The 22312-nt window shown below is 42.1% G+C and overlaps 2 protein-coding genes across 2 annotated transcripts in view; both read right to left on the bottom strand.

The window, feature by feature from the left end:
• The window catches only part of LOC138624407 (thyroid hormone receptor alpha-B), a 152339-nt gene extending 134415 nt beyond the window's left edge, over positions 1 to 17924 (bottom strand). Inside the window, exon 1 of the mRNA XM_069704599.1 lies at positions 17838 to 17924. The gene's annotated coding sequence lies outside the window, so the exon portion shown is untranslated. The remainder of the gene's footprint in view (positions 1 to 17837) is intronic.
• myo1d (myosin 1D) overlaps positions 1 to 22312 on the bottom strand; it is a 200672-nt gene that overhangs the window by 20374 nt on the left and 157986 nt on the right. The window lies entirely within an intron of this gene.

Raw genomic sequence — 22312 nt, 5'->3', positions numbered from 1 at the left:
AAAGTCTCTCGATCGGCGAGTCTCTCGATTCGCATGTGTAAACAACCTTGTTAGAGCTTTTCATCGGTTGCCCGGACGGGCGGCAGCTCCGTGGAGTCGATGCTCTTTTCGCTTGACGTAACATCACGGGCAACGATCATTATTACATAAACAAATACTGACAATCATCGATTACATCTCCGCGCCGTCAGGCGTTTTAAAACGCCGGGAGCAGGTCGTCTTCAGACACGTTTGCCTTAACAAACTATGAACCGCAGCTGTGTAATGTAACAAAATGATATTATATTTACAGTACTTGGGTATTTTTTTGTGAGTATCTTTAGTTTGAGTTTTTATTATTTCTGTCATTTTTCACTGGTTTTAGCTTCACGCCAGGAGACCCTGTGTTGATCGCAGCTCGACCACAAAACTCCAAACAACCTAATAATCATCATCAAATAAATATGGGTGTACATTTTGACACTTTTTTTTTTTTAATACTGGCAAATTCACAAATCAATTATGGATCCAAAGAATCCACAAATTATTTGTTAAAAAAAACGTAACGCTGGACAACTGCATTGATCCAATCATTCATATTTTCCACCCTGTCTTTATAGGATATGTATGGTTTCCAAAACAATCCTGTTTTCTATGAGAAACGTAAAACAAACAACCATTTTTTTTTTTTCATTTAACAATGTCAAACCTGTTAAACGTTGCTTCAACACGAGCAGTCAAACAAGAACTTCACAACTTTTGCCGTAAAACAAATCGACTAAAACCAAAGAGCACGAATCTGGTCAGACTTCAATGTCAGCTTTAAGTTTTCAATATTTCCACGGCAGCACACCTAATTATTAATTGACTACGAATGTGTTAAACTATGTAATCGACACAAGAGAAATCAAAAGGAGCGAGATGGTATCGTAGATTAAGTTAGAGCAGCAGAATAAATACCCGCCAGCTGATGTACATTCATTTGCTTTAACTTGCAACATTTTTACTTGAATACTGATTTGCTGAAGATCGATTGAAGATTCTTCTTCTTCTTTTTTTAAAGACTGTCCAGTTTGCCAGAGGAGCAAAAAGGTTCGGAGCAGCAGAGGTCGTTGAAGGATCATCTGGAGGAAACCTCGCGGTTCGACACGTCCGCAGAAGACGATCGCATCCTTCTCGCCTAATTCGCTCGACGTAATAAAGAAAACCGAGCGGGAGGAGAAAAAAAAAAAAGAAAAGAAAAAGGAGAGCGACGGCCGACGGTTCTCGTGCTTCTGTTGACGGTGGGAGGATTAAAGGCTGCGAGAAGATGAGAGGAGAATGACAAGAGATCTGAACGAGGCCTTGCAGAAAAGGGGGCAGATTACTCGCGTCTGTGGTGTTCACACAGATTTCATGAAGCTAATATCAAAGCAACAGCTGGAGGAAAAGGCCAGGCGGAGACACACGAGGACAGCCGCGGAAAAAGGGAATGAGAAATGCAATCTCTGTAAAAAAAAAAAAAAAAAAAAGGGGGAGGAGCTCGCCAACGACTGTGTGTGTGTGTGTGTGTGTGTGTGTGTGTGTGTGTGTGTGTGTGTGTGTGTGTGTGTGTGTGTGTGTGTGTCCATGTATATATTCATACACAGCTCAGCGCCCGCCCGCTGCCTCTTTAACTTGAAAGGAAATGTTCCTGTGAAACTCGGTTGGCTAACTCTTCTGGGCTAATATTTTATACAGCAGCGAACTAAAACCTTGGGATGAAATCTGAGGCCCTCTGATTGAGAACATCTTAAAAAATGCAAACCCCATCAAAGAGCTGCACTCTGAATCCATATGAAGATGCAGCTGGCTTCCACGGAAACTTTCTTCTTCTTTTTCTTCTTTTTTCTCTTCCTCCTCTGAACAACTCCTTTTCTTCTCCGGCCTTGATGTAAGCCCTCTGGGTTTTGATTATTAAAAGCTCTTCCGAATTCTGAGAAAAAAAAAAAAGAAATGCTGTGCTTTGACCATTTGTCGCCAACTGGCTCGAAGTAAGCGACGAGTCCTCGTGAGACGTTAACACCGGCTGTTTAACGTGAAACAGATGATTCATGCCAGGTGGACAAGAGAGAGAGAGAGAGAGAGAGAGAGAGAGAGAGAGAGAGAGAGAGAGAGAGAGAGAGAGACATGTGGCAGGTTTTATGGCCTCGAACGCCCCCAGTGAGCTGCATTTGATGAACCTCCCGTGTCGGCCGACTGCCCACCGAGGTGGGCTAGGACCGCCTCCGAGCCAGTGGGAGGAGCCTCACCTTGGAAATCAGGACATTATTTGTTCATTCTGTATCTCAGCAGCTTATATTTCATCCTGAAGCTGATTTAATTTCCTGTGGAAGATGATCTTCAAAATAAAAAAAAACGCCGGGGGAAGACAGTTCACATCGGGGCTCATTTGTTTCTTTCTTTATCATATTAGAAGATGTTTGATTGTAAATATTCAATATCTATTTTTAAGGTTAACTTATCAGTACTTTGACAAAATAAAAGTGTCCGAGAGCTACTCGTGTTCAGCAACATTTATTCACATGACTGAGCTCCACCCAAAACCGGCTGAATGAGCTTCTTTCATGTGAACAACCAAAAATGTATACTCTCTGCTGCGTTTCTGTCCTCTGACCTCTGTGTGTCAGTCAGCTCGGTGCCGAGCGGACACGGCAGGAGGAGAACGGGGGTTGAGGTCGTCCGCTCGTCGTGTTAACGGCGTTATTCTCTCAGACAGGTTACAAAATAATACGCGGGTAGCAGTCGATATACCCGACAGCCCGCCCGACTGTGTCTCTATAAAGGAAGAGAAATCGACTGGTAGATGACGATCTACGGGTCGGACCGCCCCGCCGTAGAGCCTTAACAATAACAGATGTTTTCACAGGAGACATTTTAACTTGTCGCAGTAGGGAACGAGCAGGTGGAAATAATAAAGGTTCATTTCTATTAAGTGTTCCAGTAAACCGGCATGCACACAAACAAGACCTCCTCTAAGTGGGGGCGCATCCATCTTTCAATACCGTGACAAGTCAAACAAGTTCGCTGTGGAAAAAGGTCGATCTCACGTAATCAACAAAGAAGGATTATTTATGTGTCCGAGGGCAACCTGTGTGGGACATGTGAACAAACACGATGCAGCTGGTGAGAAACCACAGAAGAAGAAGAAGAAGAAGAAGAAGAAGAAGAAGAAGAAGAAGAAGAAGAAGAAGAAGAAGAAGAAGAAGAAGAAGAAGAAGAAGAAGAAGAAGCATGCTGCTCTGGAGCCGCTTCAATTACAACAAATGGAGCAGGAACTCTGTGGAGTTTTTCAGCTGAAATTTGACGTTCAAATGAGCTTCATAAATTCTAATTAGGGCCGCAATTATTGAAATTATGAATACATGTGACAGCTATTAATCAATTAGGTCAATGATGTGTACAGCAGATTGACTGTAAACAATCTGCCAGTGTAATAAAGTGTATTAATCACGACCTTTAAGTGAAATATATCTGACTACAGTTCAGCACCTTTCATAGAAAATAAGACGCCGCAGTCAGACCACTTCTATCATTATAATTACCAATGCTGGGGTTTTTTTTTCAGTTAAAAGCAAAATGCTTTTATCATTTAATTAATACATAATTAAAACAATCTGTATTTGTGTGGAGGGTTGTGAGGGGCGGAGCTGGGGGGGGATTAGTGTCTGTTTTAAGATGCACAGATGAACAAACAGTAAACACTAAAGAATGAGGGGAAACACCAGCATCTAAACTAACAAACTAATAGCTGATCATTAGTACTGAATGCAAACACAGTTAAGAGGTAAACAACAGGAAGCAGAGGGCTTGTTGACTCCATTCAAATGTGCAAAACCTTCATCATCCCGTCATGCAGCTCAGTTGCAGGGATTATTTTCACTGCAACTACTTTTCTGCTCCCTCACAATAAGTTTCATGTGACCGTGCGATATAAAGGTACCAGTTTAGCTGTTAATGCTTTTAAAAAAAAAAAATGTAACTGCTGTTTTGTAACTGTAACACACACATCACATGTACACACACACTCTCATCCATCATCATAACATGATACATAACAATACATGGTAATCCGGAGCAGCTTTTCTCTGTGAATCAGAGCGACTGCAACCATTGGAGGCTCCATAAAAAATCAACTGCAGCCTTGCTCGTATAGCTTGAACCCTCCAGAGCGCTCACTGTGAAGCCAAAAGACATTATTATGTCTGAGCAGCTGACTTTTGGGGCAAAGGTGGTGCGAGCTGTAATATAGTGAAAACCCAGCAGGGAGCAGAACGTAGGAAGTTCCAGAAGTGAGCAGCCGACAGACGTGATGGCAGGAACTGTAAAGAAATGTTCAGGGAATCAGAAAGGAAGAAGGAGGACACGGGAAGAAACCGCCGTGATGACCGTCGCTCACTTCTTTCAAAGACTTTGACATTTTGTCTCGTTGCAGATTTTCCACCGAGAGGCTTTACCATTATTTTAAGTGCAAAATCACCGTGTAGCACGGTCCAGAAAAATGTAGGCAAATTTAGAACAGAAAAGGTGCAACAACAAAAGAAAACATATGTTTTAAGTTGAGTCTTGAAGATAAAGACGGTCATTAATTTCTCAATTTGAAATTATCAAGGAAATTATCAGATGAATAACTGCTAAAAACACACACACACACACACACACACACACACACACACACACACCATGGATTATTGATTTAGTTGCAGCTCTGTGACTAATGAGTCCAACTGGTGCAGCAATATTGATCTGAGAGTTAAAGAACCTGATACAGCAGCTGATGTTTCTTTTAACGTGAAGATGAATTTATTAAAAGTGACATTAATGAACAGTGTGTACTGAGTGCAACCTTTTACAGTCAGTGTGTTAAATGTACCCACAGATGTAGGTGACTATAACTATGCAGGCCACGTTGTGATCACACCCACCTTCTCTTTTAATTTTGTGGTTCCTGAAGTAATATTAAAGACTCTATTAGGGTCAAATATTAAATTCCCCGACTTTCAATGAGCTGAAAAAAAAAAAAGTAACCTTTAAACAGACAAGAAACAGCAACAATTCTGTTAAAAACGGGCGATATTGTAAGAAATTAAAATGTCTAAATACTGATTGCTGAGGTAAAGAATTTATCTAACAATAACGATTATTAGCTTGAAACCCAATGAACTAAATTTTGTTATTACTATTTCTTTCTTGACAATAACTTGCAAACTAACATTACAGCTACATACATGGAAAATATCACATTTTAATAAATGGTCATTTAAAATTTAAACATGCAGATCAAATTCTCTTAAAATTCAATGACCTGGGTCGATAAAATAATACAAATTCCCCAAATTTTCCTGTATGGAAAAGAGTTTTTAAAATTCCCTGACACACGGGAACCCATGAACGGTCACTTTTTTAAATTAAGCAATAATTCCAAATATTCATTCTGTAACTGAGACAAATGAACGCAGTCTCATTTCAATCTCATGTAAAATGCAGAGAATTGCACTTTTGTCGGCAGCTGTGAAACTGCAGCTTGTGGATATTTCATGAAACCCCGTCAACATGCTTTTGTTTCCCCTCCATGCTGTACAGGACACAAACGTGATTTATTAATTCATTTTTGCTTGATATATGTGCACGTAGTCTCCTGCAGATTTGGCCGGCGTCTCACTCTCAAACCTTTACTGATTTACTGATATTTACCCGGGCGCGCGCGCGCGCACACACACACACACACACACACACACACACACACACACACACACACACACACACACACACACACACACACACACACACACACACACACACACACACACACACACACACACACACACACACACACACACACACACGGAGAGCATGCTCAGAGGCTCCACCGAGCTGCCAGCCTCCTTCTCTGTTAGCGTCAGTGGTCTGGGTTAAAAGCCTTTAATATGAAAGATGGCAACTACGGTGGCACATAAAAAAAAATAATAGCACAGGTCCAAGACGACGGGATGATAAAATATGTAGAGAAAGAGAGGACAAGAGGAAGGGGGGCAAAAGGGGAGATGGGGGAGGGAGGGGGTCTCCATCTATCTGGTGGGGTTGTAACTAATGATTATTTGCATTGACATTTAATCTCCTGATTATCATTATCTTGTGATTAAAGGGACACTCCAGCAATTAAGCATTGCACTTCCATTAGGTTTGGAGATAGATTACAAAAATAAATGGTTAAAAATCGCAGGAGAGGAGCTTCAGACTTCCTGACTTCGGTTTGAGTCAAACCCTCCATTTCCCACAATGCTGAAACCTCATTTTGTCGGCCTGTCAAAGCTTCGGCGAATTGTGTGACTGTGCCTGCAGGCTCCGTCACCCTCCCTCTGACAAGTAAACTGACCTTTCTGTGTATATAATTGGTAGAGATGCCATTTAATTAATGAAATTTTTGGTGATAACGAGTAAAAATAAAAGTCACATTTTCTCACTCTGGGTGACATCAAATGCTTCTTTGGATCAACCAGCAGTTTCCAATGACACACAACGGAAAGAAAATAGGAGCAAACTGGGAGGTGGAAACAGCAATGGAGACGCGAAGCGTTTCTCAAAATGTCTTCCGATGACTCACAGTAGTCCTGCAAGTTATTTCTGACACGCCCATCTTCGTGACGTGCGTGTAAGTTTCACGATTACAAAAAAATGTGAAGCTGTTACGCCTTGAGAGAGGCCAAAGCGTGGCTATTTCACGTTTTGCTGTAGCGGACGGGGGCGTGTCTATTTCACGCTTTTGTCAAAGCTCACGAAGGTGGAGGCACACGAGGTTTCCTGGCCTTGCTGGGATTCCACTGTCTGGAGCTATACGGCCAATAAAACATTAAACGCCAGAGTAAAGATAATACTGTACATTCGTCACTCTGTTAACTCCATTTCTCCGACTCCTCCTCTTCAGACATTTTTTTTTTTTTTTAAACAAATGGCTAATCTCAAAGGAAAACGTGCAAATGGCACAAAATAGGACCGAGTGGGCTGTGATGATGGTGCAGTGTACCTGTCCGTGTGGAATTTTAACAGGCAGCCACCACATTTCTGTACACACACACACACACACACACACACACACACACACACACACACACACACACACACACACACACACACACACACACACACACACACACACATTTCAGGGAACAAAATGCTCTGCCTGAAATGAATTTACTGTCCCACGTCAGCCCGAGGAAAATATTATCTCCAGCAAACCAAAACCAATTTGAAACAGAATAAACGATGTACCTGCCCCATCGACGGGCACTGAAACCTCTGATCCCCCCTCGTTATCTGCTTCATTTCTTTTCTTCTGACACCGAGATAACTGATTGCGCGGTAGCATCGCACTCCGTCGGTTCCCGAGGAGCATCGTTTCCATGCAAATAAGCGGAGCGGATCGGGGAGACGGCGCCGAGATATGAGGCCCCGCGGCCAATCAATAAACAACTTGTGGAAGTGACTCATCGGCTGTGCGCTCATCCGCCTCGTTCCCTCCGGCGAAGTGCCGAGGCGAGGCTCGGATCGTGGACTACACTCCAGACACAAGTGGCCCGCTTGGCCACGACTCCATCTCATTTCATTGATCTTCTCATCCAGCATCTAAGAAATATGACGGGGAGCTGATTCTCTAATGGGACCGCAAATGCGAGCAGCAGGGCCGCAGCCCGTCCGACTGACGGATGGGACGCAGATGGACGCGGCCACTCGTCATCTCATTGTCAGCTAATCGGCCGTCCGCCGCGCCTCGTGTCTCGGTCAGGCCATGGCTAATAGCCAGCAGTCCCCCCCCCTCCTCTCCACCTCCCCCACACCACACCAAATCATCCCGCTGTGGATCAATGTCATACATACATGTATAGAGTCCCTCTTCTCTCCCGTGTCCCACCGCGGCTGCCGTCCCTCAGGGGACAAGGTTAAGTGTTGCATTTATGACGATGCACATGTATAATTGAACTCGCGTCCGCCTTTTTAAAGCATCTTGGCATCCCCACGGCTGCACGATTCACATTCACACAACTTTATATGATCTGCATCTGCACAGGCTTTCGGGGGAAAAAAATGCATCGACTTTAAAAGTCGAAGTAATATTGGGACGCGGTCGAGAAGTAATCAAAGAGAAAAAGCGCGCCGCTCCATCAGTCTGCCGATGATATCGCCAGACGATATTGAAAAGGCAGCTGATAAGATCGGCCCGATCAATCATTTAGACGGGTAATATTTTCCTCACAGTACACCAAGGTAGCATGAGTTAATCTGGGGAACTAATCAGAGAAACTATATTAAAGACGAGTTATTAAAGCAAACTTATGCAACCAAAAAGGTTTTAACTGATTGGAAAACAATGACTCTGAACCCGTTTCTGTCTCTTGTTCTTCTCTAGAATTTATAACCAGTTTTGAGGATTGGTATCAAACTCTGCCTGAAATGTGTCGCAGCAGCATTGAAAACTTTCAAGCACCAAAAGTTGACAGACGATGTCGGCTGAAATTTATAATGTTTACTTGTTTTCCAGATTTAGAACAACATTTTGACATTAAACAAGTAGTTTTTGCAAAAGATTCAACCGTATATGTTTATATTTCCTCAAAAAGAGAAAAGAAACGTGTGTTTTAGGATTCTTTCTGACCTCAGATTGACTGTATCAGCACTAGTAATCATTTTTAAATGATACCCAACCTTAATTAGGTTTTATGTTCCTCCGGTCTGGCATTTTTCCCAGTTGCCATCTTGGTTTTTATAGCCTGAATTTACCATATTGGACGAGGTGGGGGGGAGCATTTTATTAATCCCCCGCGCATATATCTCTCTTTTAATATCGAATTAATTATGGGAATATTTTCAGACAGACCACCAGAACAGAAGGAGTGAATTTAAATAATGACACCATACTGAATTGAATGGGAGTCTGTTGGAGGTTCTTTTGTTCCAGCCCCTAGTGGCCCCTCAGTGGTATTGCACTTGAAATCACATCCGCTTTGTCTTTATTTTTCCGACTACATCGATCTGTCTATGTTCCTACTTGAGCCGACTTACGACACCTTAAAACAAAGCTGGATCCACAACTGAACCATTTTAAGTTAACTGAGACATCCGACGAGTGGAATTAACCAGTAATTGACGTAAAAACGATGAACTTGTGAAGAAATAAATACCATTTTGTGTAGGATAAATGTTTCCTGTCCTGCTAATCGTCTGGCGACCTCTCAGTTAGGTGACATGTTGATGGTGGGAACCTGCAGGACATTTCTGTCTGTCACACCTCCGCCGGTTCCCGGAGGTACGAGATTAATCATTATGTGACCCCTCATATTTATTATTATAGTTTCCATACCTGCTGTCTGTCTTTCTGAACAGACAGTCGGTGTTAAAAACTGTAATTGGCAGCTTGTATTGCCAGAGAGGGCCAAGAGAAATTCAGCTGTATGCACTGTAAAAAAAAAAAAAAAAGATGGCAAAATATGGATGCAAAACAAAGAAAAATAACGAGGTATATTCTTAGACGGTCCACAGCCAGCGGGAAATTCACGACCTATCAGGGAATCCAGGGTCAGTTTCTCTGCATCGTTCATGACAGGGTGGCCTTTCTGATCTCACCACTCCTTTAAGACTTTTAAAAACTAATCTATATTTAAAAAAAGTAATTGTTAATTGTAAATATTGCCATGTTTCACAATATCACATTTATACTGTATTTCATAGCGGTTTGTTCAAAATTGATCGACTAGAAGTTATTATGATCCAATTAATTAATTGCAAAATGCTAAATATGTTCCAGCTTATTACATATGAATATTTGAGGCTTTTCTTGGTTACACGTGAGAGAACAACGTTAAGGTTTTTCCTTTATTGTGTTTTAAAGCCAAATTAAATAATAGTCAGAAGAAGAAGACAGTCAGGGGAAAACTGCCTTTGTAAAAGACCCCAACACGTTTATTAATATACAGGCTATTTTTTAGGGTTAATTGTTTGTTTTTTTAATGATCAAAAAACATGATTTAGACTGTATCCATGTCTAATTAACATGTAGTATCTTCGCAGAGGAGCTATAACGTTATGGAAAAACTGGCCAATTATGGGTTCAAAGTTTGATGGCTGTGTTTCTCGTGGGGAGCAGAAGCAGGACATCTACATACAAGGATGTATTGAGGAGGAGGTACAGTAGCAGTGCAGCCGACCACGGTGCTCTACACAAATCAGCCGAGCACTCAGCCGAGGTCAGGCAGGGGAAGGAAAAAATAAAATATCACTGTGGATAATTTGTAAATGCTTTCAAAGAGTAACAACGAGGAAGGGTGAAAGAAAGAGGTCAGGGAGAGAGAAAGAAAGATCTCGGAGAGAGAAGAGGAAGACAGAGACGAAGTGAATAGTTGAAGAGCGAGACAGAGAGCAAATAAAAATGGTGACAAAGAGGAAAAGAAGCGTGATGATACATAAAGTCGGAGTAAAAAAAAGGAGGAACGGGTGAAAGATGGTGGCAGGGAGGGAGGGAGGGAGGGAGGGCTGCGTCCAGTGTCCTGGGATCCTGCTGCAGTCTACATTATTCATCAGCAGCACCAGATTCATCCAGGGTGACTTACATCGCTCATCATTTACATCGCTATAAACCATGAATTATTAAAATAATGAGTTGCGGCTCTGATGATCCACAAAGTACAGGGTGAGCTTCCCGGAGGGGAAACATCGACTTAGAGGTCAGACGCATGCAGCGAAAAGTACATCCAGAATAAACAAGACTGTAGAGATTCATAATTGTAATTTTTTTTTTTTTTTAAAAGCCAGAGGAGAAATGTTTCATTAGCATTAACTGTGGAAAATGTAGCGTATATGGCTCGCAACGTGGGAACAAATAAAAATGGAGAAAATGAAGTGTGGCGTAATCGAGGTTGGAGTCGGTGTCGTATTGGTACTAATGACTTCCTGAAACATTACAGAGCAGATAGCAGCTTTCATTCATCTGTGCTTAACAGTAGATAAATGAGTGAGCATTAAACTCACTGCCAACAGTGCTAACTGGCCTAGATACGGTATCTCTATCATCATATCCACCAACAATTTCATATCCAACATGTGGGCGGGGTGAAAGAACCCGAGACGACCGCAGCAGCTTTTACCATCTGTTACTATCATTTGTGGACCGGAGTTTTTCTGATGCGCTCACTGATGGCTTCTGGAGGTATTTTAGACTTTTAAGTTTCTCACGGAACCAAAATGAACCAAACAGCACTGGACGACAAAGCAGGTTCAGCAAAACCAGGATATTTTTCAGTTTTCTGGCTTAACTAAACCTAACAAACGTAAGCACATTAAACGGTCACGCGAAGGTGGTTATAAAGTCGCTAAGTCACACAGTTTCCCCAATAAAAGGGGGCGGGGGCATGCCGCATCTGACCAATCACAAACATGGACTGGCTATACAAGCTATAAACAAACAAATACAAAGACATTAAAGACATATTCCAGAGCATCACAGCTGCAGCTGCCAGATGAAACAAAAGGACGTCATTTGAACGTGTAAGTTAAAAGCCTATCATTACAGCACGAGCAATAATAATAAACAGTATTATTATTATTATTACAGCACAAGTGGATCTGACAACATTTACATTTGTGTATTCCATTACAGTAATGTGTTGCTTCGATAGATCCTCATGGTGCGTTTACTTCTAAGTCTGTTTGACACGGATAAAAGATTCAGGCTAAAATTGTCAAAGAAGAAATAAAACATATTGCAACACGGTTTTATATCTTATACACAAGTAGCACAACAAGTACAAGACATTATGGATTTCCTCTGAGAGTCTCTCAGGAGCTCAGCTCGTACAATTGATTGATCAGTAGGCAGTGCTTTTATATGCTCTGATTTGTGACCGTGAACGTCGCCTGTTCCACAGCAGGCTGGGTCTGCAGTATACAGGTTACCATGGCGATGCGTCTCGGTGCAAGAACGAAGCGAAAATCCTGCCTGAAACCCCGAAGTTATCTCGCTAACCACAAATCCTGCTTTGTAAGCACGAGCTACACCGGTCGGTTCCCACCACGATCATTCAACCAATCAGAGCGAAGCAGCGTTCAATCCGGCCTGAAATCTCGCCAGCTTTGGAGTGCACGTAAGGTAATGTCAGCCGGGAGGTTGAGGAAGCAACCGAGGGGGTCGCCGGTTATTGAATCCCTCGACCGGCAGGTGTGTTTGCTGACAGCTCACCGATGGGGGTTAGCCGGCGCTAGATTGGATCAGCGGGAGGGATGTTCCGCCTGTCGTTGGTCGTTACGCCGTGGGAGGATTAAAGTGGGTGATCAGTTGATTAACAAGTTGATCCAATTTGGCACCGACCACATGTGAAATGCAGAGGTGGACTTCCTGTACGTCATAACCACATGCTGTATTTGACGTGCGTCACATTCGAGGACATGTTCGAGACAATTTCTTTCAGATACGATTACACAGGAGCTCGTCGTTGTAAATTAGACTCGAGGTGTGAAACATGAGGGGCTCCTCCGAAGCCCGGAGGGTTCGGCGGTAGCCGAGCCAAATTCTAATCTCGTTTAATGAACTGTTACATCACGGTCACGGGTTTCATCTCTCCCGTCTACCTCTTTGAGTGCCGTCCTCTGAGCTGTGAGCTGCTTTGAGAAACGTGGTGTTAAAGTTTGCTTTAGGAATGGGCAGACGTAAAAATGGTGTACTCTGTACATGACATCAGGATAAATGTCTGGACACCAGATGTAAGTTTTAAGAGATGCCCTGCTAAAATGGGAACATCATGTAAACATGTTTTACCAGATATTGTTTTAGTTCTGTCCCAAACGAAAAATGAAAGGAGGTGAGAAATGACTTTTAGGTCAAATCCCTGCAGAGTCAGTCAGAAAGTTGGCATGATTTTATCAACCCTATCGAGGATTAAATTCCTTAATTAATGGCTTGAATCAGCGATCGTCTCCGCAAATATCCTCTTGAAGCAACATCGGGCTTTCATGGAGGCAGATTCGTCGTGAAATTGCAAATAAACCACAGAGGATGCATGTGGAGAGATGGAGTGGGCGAGGCGGACCCAATTTACACACTTTCAATTGAGCGCCCGACTGAGCTTGATGCGCGGTGCAGCGAGTTCACTATGTCACCTGTCAGCATGTCAGCACGCTGAACGCAAAGCGAAGGAAACGGAGGATCGAGCCGCTCACAACTGGAACACATTCACAAATCTGCAGTGTCGAAATCAGTCGAGGGTAAATATTCTCCTACAAAATGCATGTATATGTAAAACAATGTTTTCAATACTTTTATTTCTAAGCCAAAGAGAAGTTATTTTCCCACCGAGCGGACAGAATTGATTGTAATGATGATAAGGTCAGTTCGGGGCTCCACCTGAACTGTTTTCGTTTTTCTATTTGTGGCCATAAAAACCTCCAGAAGAGACTGTAGAGTCACTTTTACTTCGACCTTTGGGGAGAGTTCAAGTCCAAAGTGCAGATTCGTGTAGTTTTATCGCCCAGTCTTTGAAGTCCTAACTTTTTATTTTTTTTAGCCGAATCTCTTTAAATGGACATTTTCCTGGTATGTTTGCATTCCTAAGCAGCTACAAGAAAAAAAAAGATGACAGATCAAATGATTAATACTCATCACGACCACCTAATGGAGAGGCAGCTTTGTGAAACGTTTGTTGTCACTGAATGCAAAAAGGGGGAAGTTAACTTTGCACACGAAGAGTAATCGCTCTGACTGATGCCACGTTGTTAAGAAGGATTAAGGTTAAATAATTTAAATTCAAAGCCACAGTCTGTTCTTTAGAAAAATGCAGACCCCGCCCATCAGCTGGCACGCCGAAGCTCAGTGCAGAGATAAGATGTGGTGACGCTCCGAGGGTTGAAGCCTTTCAAGCATTAAGGCGCTCAAACGCAGACGCACGCAGTTCTGTACGATCAGAAATGCTAATCGTGAATTACTGTTCATCGTCGTAGTGGGCCGAGTTTAAAACCGTCTCTTTTGTCTGCGCACAGAGTCCAATCGGATCATTAAGACTTCAAGTTCTGGCACTACAATAAAGATGACTTGTAAGAAGGTTTTTGTTTTGTTTTTCTCCCGGTGCGTTTGATTCTGCTCTCAACCCGGACCACTTAAGCAGATAAAAAGAAACTATGGTCAGGTGGAGACAAGGCATGTCAGTGAGAGGGACACGTATGCAACCCGGCACACGTGATACGTTTTCTCCCTGGAGAGAGGCTTTCAGTGGGAGAGCTTCTTTTTGCTCATATAATGGCGGCAGAATAATGTAATTGTGGCCCACTATGAATTATGAAGGGACTCGTGATGAGAGTGGAGCGTGTCAGCTGGAGTAAAAACTCAAGCGTTTGAATGACACTCGCATTTTCAGTGAGCGGTACGTAGTCGAGTCAGAAATAGTGACATCATGAAATTAAATATTGTTTCGGAGACGTTTCTCTGCGGGGATTTATTTCTAAAGGGGCTAAAATATATAATATTTGCTTTTGTCTGGAAAACTAACATTTGAAGATATTTTATAAAAACAACAACAAAAATACCAAGCTGGCCTTGTACTTCAAGGCAACGACGGGCTCGTGGTGTGTTTGTGCTGGAGACTTGCAGAACCTTCTGCAATGTGGCATGTGAAGACATCAAACAACCTGCCAGCCAGAGCTGCTAAGCTGCAGTATGTGCGGTGAATCGCTGTTTGTGGGAGGGTTTAATGAACAGTTGCTTGCAGATTGTAAAGCTGTCTTCACTGACGGTTTGTTTTCCTCCCGTCAGTCGGAGGCACCGCGTTCTTACAGATCAGCAAGCACAGACTCCAACCTGATGTCACAATAAAGCGTGTAATACACCCGGCGGTAGCGACAGAAGACAGCGTGCCAGTGTCACGTTTGAGCACAAAAAATAAAACAAAGTGGTTAGTGTTAGAAAAAGATCAGGATTTGGGTTCAAATAAGTCATTTTATAATGTGAACTCTCGGGTATTTTTGGGGTGATTTCACCTCCTTCACCTGCCAGTAGAGATATTGTTTCATAGTTCTGTAGAAGAGATCATCCAGAATCAGAACAACGGCTCGGAAAGCTCCAATCGTGACATCAAACATGTTGAATTTTTATCTGTGTTTATTTTTTTATTTGCTTCTTATATTTTTTTTTTGAATAACATTTTAACACGTTCTTATATTCCTTTAAATCTGTATTTATGTGAAACACTGCATGTCGTTCTCTTATTTTAAAGGCACTTCGAGCTGCATTTTCTCGTATGAAAGTTGTTACACAGATAAAGTTCATTATTATTATTATTATTATTATGACAACAAAAATGGGTGTAAATATGACGCACTTTGGGTGAAAGTCCCGTGTTTGTCATATGACCTCATTCTGCGTGCGTATACTTTTCACGCCTCGGCGAAGGCAAAACGTGACACCGACACGATGTACTTCAGTGGACTGACTGAATATTTCGTTTCTCTAAATTGCGGCTTCAGGAAATAATGATTGCATCATGGAGGCAGAATTATGTTGTTTCCCGTTGCCATCACACTTCATCTTTGCTAAACCCAAAGGAATGCACTTTACATGTGAAGAAGACGGCTATAAACGTCTCCGCCTCCGGGTCTTGGCTCGAGCCCCCCTCCCCCTTGTTCCTCTCAGCATCTTCTTTTCAGTTCATTGTATTCCTCCTGCCTCTCTCTTTACTCTCTGCACTCACGCAAAATGAGATAATGAGACCCCCGCAGAAGCTAGCACACCCACAGAAAAACAACAGGGCCGACCGTCCTTGAAGAGGCAAAAATAAAAGTATAAAAAGAAATAACAAAGCCAGCTCAAGATGCTCAGTAAGCCCTAGGTAATTAATTAAGAATGTTCAGATTTAGTCATGGCTTAATACCCAGCCGTGCAGTGCTAAATTGCGGCGAAGTGAAAGCTAATTAGGCCTGTCTCTAAAGCCAGCGTGTGTTTTATTTATGACAGCATTTCTGGAGCGTCTTCTCAATTTATAACGGCACTACCATAGTGACCGGCAAATTTCACACCGCCGCTTTGAAACTCTGGGTGTCACGGAGGAATCGTAAATCTTATTATTTGGTGGGGTGGTGGGGAGGGGGGGAGCGTGTTAATAATGTACAACAAGAACAGTTTATGAATATTCATACCTTCCCGTGATAGATCTGGGCGAGGCTTTATGAGTTGCCCCCCCCCACCCCCGGGCAGGCGCCTGCTTCTCAGCAGCTATGGATCATTGGAAGGTGTCACTCGTTGGACCGTCTCCTCTTTAAAAGCACTAAAGTGTTTTTTTGTTTTTTTTCTGTCCGCGCCGGAACAGTTTTGTACTCGTGTCGTTCTCATTTCTTTCCCTACTGAGACACTCGAGGACAAATTACCTCCAGCAGCCGAGAGTCGGTGACATCGCTGAGTGCGTTGCCATGGATACGAGCGTCCCGTTTGTGAGGCTTATCCTGTGTTTCATCACATTCAGGATATGATGTTCATACGGAACATACAGAAATCGAGTTATGTACATCCTCCAGAGTTTCTGCAGGATCCACCAAGACTTCATAAGAGCTTTATAATGCAGTTTAATACTTTTTCTTTTACTAATGTACCGGTCGAAGCACAATAAGCCCTACAATTAATTATCATGCACATATATTTATTGGCATTTATATCACATTTATCGGTACTGTATATAACTATAAATCCATTGTAAAATACAGGAATTACTCACTTAACATGGCCTGGACTCAGGAAAGGGCTAAACAAAAAACCTTCTTCATAAATAATAAATATAAAACATCAAGACTGTGTCTAATTTAAAGAGCCATATTTATTGTAACGAAGACAACCACAATATTTTAAACAGATTTTTGAAAGTCTTTAAACAATGACATCTTTATTTGATCCACTGGGCTGAAAGGTTTTCCTGTGATTTTAAATTCATAACTTCCAGATGTTGAACCTTTGGCCCACATGAGTTTGTGCTCCATAGACTCCCATTCAACTTCTCTCATAAAATGGGAAGCCGTGAGTTATCTCGGTGTTAAAGTTACTTCTTATTAGTTTTCCGGCGGTCCATCTGAAAATAATCCCATCGTTAATGGGAGCGTGTCTGTTTGATTGACAGGCCTGTGGTGCAGACAGGTTACGGCTACCGGTGGGCGGGATGTAGTACCGGCGGATCCACCGTTGCTCCTCCCCCCAGCTCGTCCAAATATGGTCACTTCCTGCTCCCAACCACTTCGAACTAGCAAAGATGTCAACGGACAAAATCCGATCTTGAGGCTTCATAACGGCCGTCCACAAACCAACGGGTGACGTCTCCGTTTGTTGCCGCTTCTATCTACCGGTATGAGTTTTTTTTGTTGTTGTTGTTGTTGTTTAAATTGAAGAATCCTTTATCCCTTTTTCATTTCTGAAATAAAACCTACTTGCTTTTCTGAAAACTCCACAAACTAATGAACAATTTCTTTGCAAGTAGAATAAAAGCTTTGATTTTGTTTTGTGCATTGAAAAAAATGGACAACGTTCCACGCAGTGATGACTTCAGCCACAGAAAAAGAAATGTTGATTTCATATCCCTATTTAGGTTTTGGGGTTGTGCCGAGAGAAGCCTGACGTATATATATATATATATATATATATATATATATATATATATATATATATATAATATATAAATTCATACCACGCTGCCAGGGACAAACACATAATCAACATACAGTAATGTACTGTTCTGCTTCACACCACAGCTATTTCAACTTTTTACCATATTTACGCAGCGCCTGATTTGACTCCGTGTGACAGAACGGTCGTCGAGCTGCAGACTGACCTTAAGAAAGTGCGGAGACGCGCTCTGGAAGCCCCACGGTGCGTTTCACTGGCATCGCAGCAGCTTCAAGGGGACTCTCTCCTGTCGCCGGTCCTGCTCTCGGCTTCCTCGGTTAGTTCAAAGACCCTGCGGGGGGACCCAGAGCTCATAATTAATTGATCCAATTCTTGTTTGATTCTATTTATAGCTCACCGCTTCAACACGGTGGCAACACGTCCCCTCTTCCCCTCCTCCGTGTAGCCGGTGACACTTTTGATCGACACATCTGGCCGAACTCCTGTTGGTGTCACAGCAGGGCAGGTGGAAGAAATGAATTCAGGATGTCTTATGTTTCATCACCCCCCCCCCCCCCCCAACACTGTCACATCCACACAGAAAACCAAGCCCACACAACATGGAGCATGCATATTTCAAATGCTCCATTTGAGTAGATGGCACTGCCACGTGCTCCCTCGGTTGCTAAGGGCTTCATGGGGGGGGTGCTGCGTTGCTTTTGGGGCAGGGGGGTGGGCGGGGGGGGGGGGGCCATCCATACTGAAGGAATGCTGTTGGTCGTGCGGCGGCCATGTGACTTTGTTGTCGAGTCGCGATAAAAGACAGTTGGATATGCAATCAGAATTAAGGCTCTTGTGTTATTGATTTTTTTTTTTTTCCAACCGTTTTTTTTTTTCTTCTTCTTTAGTTTCTGCAGCAGAAGAAATAAAACAGGCATCAGGACTAAAATAATGAGTACTTTAGATTCTCCCTGCTCTCAGTACTGTGATACACACAACTGTGATGACGGCTGTGGGACCAGCGGTGGAAGAAGTACTCAAATCATAAGTAAAAGTACAACTACAAAAATGGAAGGAAAAGGCCAGTTCATATGTAAAGCACATCTCAATAAGTTAATTACAAGTGCTTTACTTTAAAACATAGAAGACCAAATTAAAAAGTAAGAAAAAAGATTTAAGAGAAAAGTTAAATAGAAAATAAACCCCCCCAAAAAATACAAGCGTAAAAATTCCATCTTAGTGTAAGAAGTGAGTTATTATTGGGTTTAATATGAAAGGCTGTAGAAAACAGAAAAGGCTTCAGCCTTGATTTAATAGAAGTCAGAGACCTGCAGTTTACTGAGTTTGTTCCAGACGTGTGAAGCATGAAAGATGAACGCTGCTTCTCCGTGTTTAGTTTTGACTGTCAAAGTCATCAATTCCATCAAATCTAACTCATCATAAATTTTTTTTTTTTTTTTTAAATCTGATTTTGAGTTGTTTGAACAAAGTATAGTCAGTTAATGGAAGACATTGATGCATGCTGTAGGTAATGGGGTTGAGACAGGAGGAACCAATCAGTCAGCGAGGTACAAATGACACATTAACATTGACCCACACAGAAATTGCGTCAGAGGCTCGGCCGCCAATGCAAACTGTGAATAATGCAGCTGCAATGTTAAAAGCAAACCCTGCTGGAGGTGTCCAGTATGTGACATGCAGCATTTAGCAGAAAACACACCGTGTCGCTGCAGCGCAAGGTCAAACGGATTATTAATATACGAGCCTCTCTGTGCGCGTTTTGACGAGATATCATTTATCAGCTGGAATTACATGCTTGTGGGTCGCCGGCACCGGACAAAAAGGCTAGAAATGAGTGTGGACGCCGAGGTTCTGCAGAGTACCGTGTTCGTGTCAGACCGTGCAGCAAATGTTAAAGTCACAAACAAAAAAATTTTTTTTAAAAAAGATGTTTTTTTTTTAATCTTTTGCTCCTGCATCTTGCAGAGATGAATATACAACGCCAACACTTGTACTGCACATTCCTGCACGAAACACACTCGATATTATTAGTCTCAGAGGAAAGAGCATTTCCTGCCTGTTGCGAGACTTTTTTTTTTTTTTTTTTTTCGGATTTCACGTTTCACACAGTCACGTGACTCGGCAAATTTTCTACTTCTATAGGTCACGTGTTTTACCGTCACAGAAAAATGTAAGGAAAGCAAAGGAGGAGAAATCGTCACATTTCCACGAGTTATTAAATCAGCATGTGCATGTTTGGGTAAATGAGCAGAGAGGAGAGGGGAAAAACCTCTGGACCAAAAGACCGGAGAAAAAAAAAGACCAATAATCTCTCCCCGGCGGCGTTTCTATTTATAGGGGCTGAATGTCGCTTCGGATTAAGGTCAGTGACGGAAATCTGCTGCCCTCTGCTGGAGGAATGTCGTATTTTTTTATTATTTTTTTCCCCCCAGGTGTTTAAACATAATTCTTATTAACAGCTCTAATGTAACTAACTCCAAAACACTCACACCGTTAACTTTCACCGAAAGCAACGAACGGTACATCTGTATTACAAACACATCACCGCGCAGCATGTGCCTCCAATTTTAATCACACAGCGCAGGACGTGGTGAAACTAATTGGACCACGAGTCTCCATCACACGTTCACATGGAGAAGAGCCCCAGGCGTTGGTCTGTAGAAGCTCGCATCACTTAAAAAGAAGAATTAAATGTTGAAAGGCTGAGCATCCTCAAAAGGGAAGGCTATAATCAGACTCAAAATCTATTCATTTACTGAATCTGATCAAATATGGGTCCAATTTGTTGCATCGCATTGTAAACAAAGGAAATGTCAGACTTCAGTGATAATACACCTCTCGTGTCTGTAGAAGTTATCGTCCACATTCAATCTGTTTCGAATCCTCTGCCTCAAAGTGAAATAAACGACAACAACATCGACACCCGGCGTGCTGCAGATTTCTTTCTTCTTTCTTTTTATGCGAGGCATGAATATTGAAATGGATGGCCTTAATGGAAAACATATAATAGTGATGAAAGGGATGAATTAGTCAACACCGCTGGATGAACAAGATTCATATTATAGTATGTATAACATAAAAACACTGCATAAAAGCAGCAAACACTCGTGAACATACTGTCAGTGTGTGATGTAGAACTGGGACGTCGACAACAGACAGAAAGACATTTAATAACACAATATATCGGTTAACTTATTCCTATTAATTTACTTTCTTAGATTGAATATTGATCGTCTTTTTTTTAAATTAAGAGGTTGCTCAACGAAGAATCCACCCTGTGAGACCCCTCGTTGAAGTCCCTCTTATGCTTTCACTTAATCAATGTTTAAAAAGCCTCCGGTGTTGTCTGACAGCGCGAGCGCTGTACGGCACCTGGATCAGCTTACGATGTTGAAATAAAGACCCGAGGATTAAATTGTTGAACTGAAGCAGCGGTTTGCCGTCAGGGAGGTTTGACAGCGGTGGTTTGAGTCGTATGTCAAACTCACCGACTAAAAAGCTCCAATTCAGACACATTTCTGTAAAACAAAACAAACAAAAACGAGCCGAAACGTTAAACGTGCAAACAAAATTGGCCCCCAACAGAAATTCCCAAAAGAGCTTTAAAAATTCCCTGAAACAGTGGGAGACCAGTTGTGTGTATTTGTATGAGATAATATGTTATTTTTGTGACGTATGAACCGACACGTCTGCAAAGAACAAACAATTCAATGTCCATGAAGCATCTCTGACTGCTGTCGTGGAGAAAAATCACCGGACAAGCGTTGAAAGAGGACTCTTCTACTTTTTATTGTACATCGCTTCATTATCACTGTTGTGCAAACGGCACAGTACTCGAAGTACTAAAACTTTGCCTCTATACGAGCAGACTACTGCGAGACGTAAAGTAAAAGTAATCAAAACCTCTGAACTGAAATCTCTTCCAGGTCCAAACACGTCCTCACGCCGTGAACGGTGTCCTAAATACGGCGACTCATCCCCACACCTCAAATCTATTTTCAGGATTTAATGCTCGACCTTCTTTACCATCCTGAAATGTGCAGACAGCAGTTAATTAAAGCAGAATTTTACATCACGTCGTACCAAATATCCAACAATGTAAAAAAAAAAAAAAAAGAGTTCACGTGTTCTTCACGTCGCCGCCGTCTCGTCCGGTTCAATCGAACACCGACAAACTCACAAAAATACTGTATTTGGTGGCCGAGCGCTCTCAGAAGATGGCTTAGACATGTCCTTCAAAAAAAACAAAAAGAAAACGAAACAGGTACACTCGATGAGCAACGCTTCTTCACATTTAGTCGACATTCAGTTCAACTTTTCTTAAACGGTCCAAGACGAAGAAAAGAAAAGAAAAAACATGAAGAAAAAACGTACGGTTGCATGGTGCTCTGAAAATCGTTAGCGTGTCTTTGAATGAAGCCCTTTATGGAAATGATCATTTGAAATATGTCACGATGAAAAAAAACAAAAAACGAAAGCTGCTGCTGCAGATCATATTTTACATTTCAGGATTTGTTTTCAATTTTGCCAATTCAATACATTATTAAAGTGGAATTCAGCGGTAATTCATATGATAGAGCGAGAAGGAAGGAAAACTCGTCTGCCTCTTATTGCAGCATAATGTCAAAAACATCCTTCTGCAGTTATGCTGTAGTTCTTTCTTATTTCTTTATAGTAGTT

This window comes from Brachyistius frenatus, unplaced genomic scaffold (genome assembly GCF_029030835.1).
Source record: "Brachyistius frenatus isolate BFR_SWC_R1_liver_20210118 unplaced genomic scaffold, ASM2903083v1 Contig_51, whole genome shotgun sequence".
NCBI lineage: Eukaryota > Metazoa > Chordata > Actinopteri > Embiotocidae > Brachyistius > Brachyistius frenatus.
This window is presented reverse-complemented; position numbering and strand designations above follow the sequence as displayed.